Genomic DNA, 7,664 nt, shown 5'->3' on the forward strand with positions numbered 1-7,664 from the left:
TACATATACGTATATTTAGTAAGCACTAAATAAAGACCAGCTAAATGCTGAAACTAGTCCTATTACAAATACGTATATTTGTGTGTGAATATCTATGTATATATAGTTATTATATTGTTATAAACTGACTGTGTCTCCTAAAATTTATATGTTGAAACCACATGTGATGACATTTGGAGGTGGGCTCTTTGGGAGGTAATTAGGTCATGAGGGCGGAACCCCATGATGGGATCAGTGTCCCTCTAAGAAGAGGAAGAGAGTTAGCGCTCCCCGCACTGCGTGAGGATACAGATGACAAGATGGTCATCAGTAAACCAGGAAGAGTGCCTTCACCCAGAACCCAGCCACACTGGTGTCCTTATTTCAGACTTTTCAGCCTCCAGAACTGTGAGAAATGTAAGCCACCTGGTCTTTGGTATTTTTACAGCAGCCTCCGCCCATCCCAACTAAGAGATAGAAATGGGGAGATAAGGAGATAGGGACAGAGACATAGACATATCTATATTTATATCTTACCATGTCACTACATGCTTGCACTCAGATTTATAGCTGTTCTCATTCCATCACCTACTTTACATGAGAGCTAAATGAGTTGATAGGTCATGTTCATCCCTTTAAATACTTTTTTTTTTTTTTAAAGATTTTATTTATTTGACAGAGAGTGAACAAGAGAGAGAGCATGAGCAGGGGGAGGGGCAGAGGCAGAGGGAGAAGCAGACTCCCTGCTGAGCAGGGAGCCTGACTCTGGGCTTGATCCCAGGACCCTGGGATCAGTACCTGAGCCAAAGGCAGATGCTTAACCCACTGAGCCACCCAGGTGCCCCATTTCTTTAAATACTTCTTGAGGGCAGCCATGTTCCTGGCCACATGGAGGAACCTGAAACGTTTGGAGCCTACCCATTGACACCCAGAGAACTTCTTCCAATTCAGGAATAAGAGATAGAAGGAGGGACCCTGGGGAGCAGGGCACTTGCAGCCCAAACCCTGGCACCCTTCAGAACCCCCAGACCCACCTCCATCAGTGGTTCTCTCATTTCTCTCAAGGTTAATGATACTGAGGACAAGGCAGAGTCCTGGGTGATAGACAGTAAGGCTCTGGGCCTGAGTTGACCAGAGATACTAGAAGAGTGAGATGTTGTATTAAGATAAAAAGTGGCAAATTTGGCGGAAAGGGGAATTTGCCTGTTGTTCTTCGGAGACACAACATGGAGGCACACTTCTGAAGGTGATGTGGGGGACTGCAGACCAACCCCGCACAACCTTGGGAGTCGTGCCCTGATGGTTGCAGGGCCATTGCAAGAGAGTCTCCCCATGGAATGCTTGCACTGAATGGGGACAGACTGGCTCCAGCAAAAATCCATGAAATATGAAGACATGTCAGCTCCCCCTTGATTTTTCCTGAATTTTTCCAGTTGAAATCCAGCTCAGTAAGTTAGTACCTTTGGTAAAGCCCTCAGCCCCTGCCTGCACTCACCAAACACAAAAGAGAGAGGGAGCCTTCAGGGGTGGGAGGTCCCTGTGATCTCCGTGGGCAGACCAGAGTTCTGGGCTGCAGAAGGAAACGTTAAATCAGAATAGTGAGCCTCCCCCAGGGATGGGGGTAGGTGAGCGCTCTACTGCGGCGTGCGCCCCCATTAAGCCCTGACATGTGGGGACTGGGGTCTGGAGCAGCACTGATTTGATGCCTACTGGGTTTGCTGCTGGGATTTTGCTGTAGGTTTGCACGTAGAGCCCAGAGAGAGGCCAGTGCTCACAGGCTGGTCTTCTCTGGCTGCATCAGCCTTTTCCATTCTGCACCCACCTTGCCGCACCCCCCCCCCACCACCCCGGTGCACCATACAAACAATTTGCTTGGGCAGAGCAAAGTTAGATAGCACTGTTGTACAAAACCTGGTCTCCCCCTTTCCCTGTCCCACTAGTAGTCTGTCCTGGAGGCAGGCAGGGGTTTGGGTCAGAGGTGGAACAGTCTGCGGGGTTCTGCGCCAGTAGTTGTGGCTCATAGGACATCAGCAACCAGAGGTGGCGCTGCAGCACCCTTTGGAGCGACGGAGGGCCTGCCGACTGGCACAACAATGACCTTCCAGCAGTCCTGAGTAGCTGTTGGGAAGCTGGAAACAATGCCCAATTCTCCCTGGGTCTCCTGGTGATTCTGGTATTTGCTTTCTTTTTTTTTTTTTAGGGTTCTTTTTTTTAAATTTTATTATGTTATGTTAGTCACCATACAGTACATCATTAGTTTTTGATGTGGTGATCCACGATTCATTGTTTTCATATAACACCCAGTGCTCCGTGCAGTACGTGCCCTCTTTAATACCCATCACCAGGCTAACCCATCCCCCTCCCCGCTCCCCTCTAAAACCCTGTTTGTTTCTCAGAGTCCATAGTCTCTCATGGTTCATCTCCCCCTCCAATCCCCCCCCCCATTTTTCCCTTCCTTCTCCTAATGTCCTCCATGCTATTCCTTATGTTCCACAAATAAGTGAAACCATATGATAATTGACTTTCTCTGCTTGGCTTATTTCACTTAGCATAATCTCCTCCAGTCCCATCCATGTTGATGTAAAAGTTGGGTATTCATCCTTTCTGGTGGTTGAGATTCCATTGTATATATGGACCACATCTTCTTTATCCATTCATCTGTTGAAGGGCATCTCGGCTCTTTCCACAGTTTGGCTACTGCGGACATTGCTGCTATGAACATTGGGGTGCATATGGCCCTTCTTTTCACTACATCTGTGTCTTTGGGGTAAATACCCAGGAGTGCAATTGCTGGGTCATAGGGTAGCTCTATTTTTAAATTTTTGAGGCACCTCCACACTGTTTTCCAAAGTGGCTGTACCAACTTGCATTCCCACCAACAGTGTAAGAGGGTTCCCCTTTCTCCACAACCTCTCCAACATTTCTTGTTTCTTTCCCTGTCCATTTTTGCCATTCTTACTGGTGTAAGGTGGTATCTCAATGTGGTTTTGATTTGAATTTCCCTGATGGCTAATGATGGTGAACATTTTTTCATGTGTCTGTTAGCCATTTGTATGTCTTCTTCAGAGAAGTGTCTTTTCCTATCTTCTGCCCACTTTTTGACTTGATTATTTGTTTTTGGGGGCGCCTGGGTGGCTCAGTTGTTAAGCGTCTGCCTTCGGCTCAGGTCATGATCCCAGGGTCCTGGGATCGAGCCCCGCATCGGGCTCCCTGCTCAGCGGGAAGCCTGCTTCTCCCTCTCCCACTCCCTCTGCTTGTGCTCCCTCTCTCACTGTGTTTCTCTCTGTCAAATAAATAAATAAAGTCTTTTAAAAAATTAAAAAAAAAAAGAGTCCATGTACTTTAAAGAGGAGGAAAAGAGCTAGGCAAAAGACTTTCTGCCAAGGGTGCAAGAATATGGTAAAGTCGGTGAGACCACAGGAATGCTTACAAGCCCAAGAAGGCCTCCAGTCACCACCAGCCGAGGTGAGTCCTCAATGTTACAAGCACCATGTTTGGCAGCACTTGACAAAAATCTGAACAAGTTCATCTCTTCCCTCGAGGATACGGGAGACCTTCCTGACAAATAATAGAAAAGTGAGACACCTCCATTTTCATTTCATTTCACGGAGCAATAAAGGCTCACCTTCAAGGGCAAACCCATGACCGCTTGCAGATGAATCAAAATCCCTCCAATCCCTAAAAACTGACATCAGAAATGTCTTAAAGGCTCTTGCTTTCATCTCAGTCATGACCTCAGGGTCCTGGGATCGAGCCCCATGTCGGGCTCCACGCTCAGCACAGAGTCTGCTTAGGTTTCTCTCCCCCTCTTCCTCTACCCCTCCCACGCTCGCGAGCATGTGTGCTCACGCTCGCTCTCAAATAAATACATAAATCTCTTTTTTAAAAAAGAACATGTTATGAAATTTTGCAGAAAATCAAGAAGGTAATTTACCTCAGAAGTAGAGAAAAAACTTCTTAAAATGTAGAGCAGCATTGGCAGCATAACCTAGAAGCACGACTGCCAACAGGAAGATGGCTGGAGACCCAGGGAAAGAATTGCAACACGCAGCTTCCTTCTTTGAATGCTGGTTTGATCATCTCCTATGGGGGAAAAAAAAAAGCTCAAGAGAGGCGGGTGGCGGCTTTGCCAACTGAGAGAAAGCACAACAAGCCAGGAACAGGGAATAGCCAAACATGCAAAAGTTGGCTGAAGCAGAGTTTAAATTCTAGTTTTCCCAAGTGGCCTCATAGCGGGCTGATTAATGTCCACAGCCTAATGTCTAGATCCTGTGCCTACATCATGTTACGTGGCAGAAGAGATTTAACAGATGTCATTAAGGTTATGGAGCTTGAGGTCAGGAGACGAGCCTGGATTAATCTAATCACCTGAGCCCTTAAAGTGAGAAATCTCTCCAGCTGCAAGGTGGTATCTCAATGTGGTTTTGATTTGAATTTCGTATTCCTGCAGAGATGCAGGAGAAGGGGAATTCGAGGAGCTTTCCAGGGTGCGAAGGATAGACTGCGCTGTTGCCGCCTCTGAGGCTGAGGTATCCATGGGCAAAGATTGAAGAAAGGCCTCTAGAAGCCACACCCAGCCCCCAGCTGGTGGTTAGCGAGGAGATGCGGCCCTCGGGCCTACAGCTGCAAAGCACTGGATTTTGCCAAGGACAACCTGAATGAGAGTGGAGTGAGCGAGTCTCCAGAAGAGCCCGTCCCGTCAACACCACCATGACAGCCTGGGGAAATCTGGAGCAGAGAAACCAGCCAAGCTAACCCACACTTCTAACCTGCAGAACTCAAAGGCAGTAAGTGTGTGTTGCTTTAAGGCACTGAGTTGGGGTCATTTGTTCAGCAATGGAAGAAAAACTAAAGCCCCTGCTATTCAATGAGCAGCTCTGACACAGGCCCAAGAGAATCAGGGCATCCCCTGATCCTCAGGTCCCCAGGGGAAGAGTAGGGTTAAGTTGGGAGGACTCTGGAAACCTGGGTCACGTGCAGGTTTGATTCAACTTTAAAAGTACCTGACCCCTGTGTAGCCAAAGCCGCTGGCAATATGCCCGTGTTCTCTCTCTTTAAAAGTCATTTTGATGTATCTCTTTTTAGCTTAACTACTATGATGATGCCACATTTACTGTTACTGAGGGCTGATAGAATGATAATTCCTAAGGTAGTGTTTTTCAGATACAGATGGTTGTTCTATAATTCTGGTGCATACATCATTTCCACTTCAGTGGACCCTGTAGAATATACATGATGTATTTTGCTCAAAGAAAAATGTCCATTATTACTTAAATGATCATTGAACTTTAACACAACCAAATGGAGACATTCAGAAGAATAAAGGCCATTTCTTTCCCCTCCGAGCTGCTATTAGAAATCAGTAAAAGTCGGGACTCCTGGGTGACTCAGTCGGTTAAGCATCTGCCTTCAGCTCAGGTCATGATCCCAGGATCCTGGGATCGAGTCCTGTATCGGGCTCCTTGCTCAGCGGGGAGCCTGCTTCTCCCTCTGCCTGCCACGAACTCTCTCTCTCTCTCTCTCTCTGACAAATAAAGTATTAAAAAAGAAAGAAATCAGTAAAAGTAAGTTAATATTACCTCAAAACGTTTTGACTGGTTTTTAAAATAACACATACACACAACCCCAAATGGCAGCATCATCTCCAGCTAAACTTAGTAATATTTTTATTATTATTAATTCATAGGTTAGAGGATTTGACATTTTGCAACCATTTGTTTCTTATTTTTCTATTTCTTTTTAACTTTTATTTCATTTTTGATATTCCTTACTGTTTAAATGTTTCTGAACTTTATGCCGTCAAAATAAGTTTTCCTTTTATGAAAAAAATAAAGATCTTTCTCGAGCATTTCCTATGTCTAGCAACCTGCTAGGTGCTGTAGACCAAGATGGCTCACCCTTGTCTCACTGCCCCTGGGGGTTGGGGGGCCGGGAGGAGAAGTCTGGGGAGGCAGACATGCACACGAATTGTTGCTGTATGCGGGATACATGTAATTACAGGGGTAGGTATGCAGCCTCATGGGATTGCTGCAAGGGTGACAGATTCTTACCCGGAAGGGTCAAAGCAAAAGAGGCAAACTTGGAGCTGAATTTTTAAGAAGATTTTGGAATTCAGTGTCACTGGGGATTACGTACTATGTTCAAAGACCTTTATCAAGTCTATGTATGCTCTTGCCTGTCTTGAATTTTGCCAAGAAATTTAGCAAGGGTTGACCCCAAAATGCCTCTTCTATCGTCTTTGGAAAGGAGTCTAAACTGAGAATTGGAAGACTGGAATTTTATACCTAGACCCAGCATCTGCTACACAAATCGTTTGGGTCTCGGTTTTTGTAAAAATGGCAATTGATCATAACCGTCCTGCTTACTTCATAGGACAATTATAAAGACTGAATTAGTTCATGTATGTGAAAACATCAAGTCCCTCTACAAGTTAATCGAGGTCACACCATTTCTATTCTGAGTTGCCGGCGGCCAATATTAATTACAAGAGACAGTAATCAGAGTAACAAAAATGTCTGATGCCTTAGAGTTTCATAGCACCTTTCCTCTGAAGCTTGGCACCTCTGTTCCCTCCTTAGGCCTTCTAATATCTTTCCGGGATAAGCTGGGGCCTGCGTCATTACCCCACACTTGCAGAAGAATGGGAAGATGAAGTAGGAGGCCCAAGATCAACAGGCAGAATCAAGACTTGAGCCCCAGCTTTTGCCTCATCAGACCATTTCCCGGTACGCACAGCGCGCAGGGCACCAGGCAGGAATGACCGCGGTGCCTTCTCACGAATTATTTCAATAATCGCCCAGAACAGATAAAGATATATTTATTTTAAGTACAGATTCTCAGCAGTCAAGTTTATTCTCTTCAATCTTCAACTGGAATTAAACACACACACACACACACACACACACAAAACATGCCTTTAAAATTTAAAAGGAGAAAGCCCTACCTGACTACCTCTCCTCTTTGTCCCGCAGGCTCCACCCATTCCAGGCACCGCCCCATCTCCACCTGTGGAAAATCCCCCATCCCTAAGCTCAGCTGCAGTGCCATTCTCTGATCCCAGCTGCCAGAAACATCTCCCTCTCTCGAAATCCCTGCGCTTAGACTAGTGGGTGAGAACCCAAGCTCCCAAGGCTGTCTGTTGTCTGAATCCCAGCCCTGATGCTTATGAGCAGCCTCTCTGCCTCTGGTCCCTTATCTGTCAGTGGGACACTGGTAGTGACACTAAAAAACAAGCAAAAACAACAAAAAGCATGGTCATTACAAGGTTATTAAAAAGATTAACAAGGGGCACCTGGGTGTCGCAACTGATTAAGCATCTTGACTCTTGATTTCAGCTCAGGTCATGATCTCAGGTTCATGAAATCGAGCCCCATGTCGGGCTGTTGGGCTCTGCACTGGGGGTGGAGCCTGCTTAAGATTTTCTCTCCCTCTCCCTCTGCCCCTCCCTGTCCCCCCCATCCCCCCTCACTCCCATTGTGTGTACACACTCTCTCTCCAAAAAAAAAATAATAATAATAAGATAATGCATGTAGAGCATTAATGACACACAGCAATACCCAATAAATATTAGCTGTCCCATTCTCATCTGTTCTTTTGCAGGTTTTTCATCTGCAAAGGGGATAGGAACTGATTCCATAGCACCCCTCGCCTAGTGCATAAGAGAACATCCCAGCTCTGCTATTTAT

At 46.0% G+C, this 7,664-nt stretch overlaps 1 protein-coding gene across 1 annotated transcript in view; it reads left to right on the forward strand.

The window, feature by feature from the left end:
* Positions 1 to 6,717, forward strand: part of KLHL31 (kelch like family member 31) — a 72,329-nt gene extending 65,612 nt beyond the window's left edge. The window contains exon 5 of the mRNA XM_032409643.1: positions 6,558 to 6,717. The gene's annotated coding sequence lies outside the window, so the exon portion shown is untranslated. The remainder of the gene's footprint in view (positions 1 to 6,557) is intronic.
* The last annotated feature ends 947 nt before the right edge of the window (positions 6,718 to 7,664 follow it).

This window comes from Phoca vitulina, unplaced genomic scaffold (genome assembly GCF_004348235.1).
Source record: "Phoca vitulina isolate PV1807 unplaced genomic scaffold, GSC_HSeal_1.0 scaffold11, whole genome shotgun sequence".
Taxonomy (NCBI): Eukaryota; Metazoa; Chordata; class Mammalia; order Carnivora; family Phocidae; genus Phoca; species Phoca vitulina.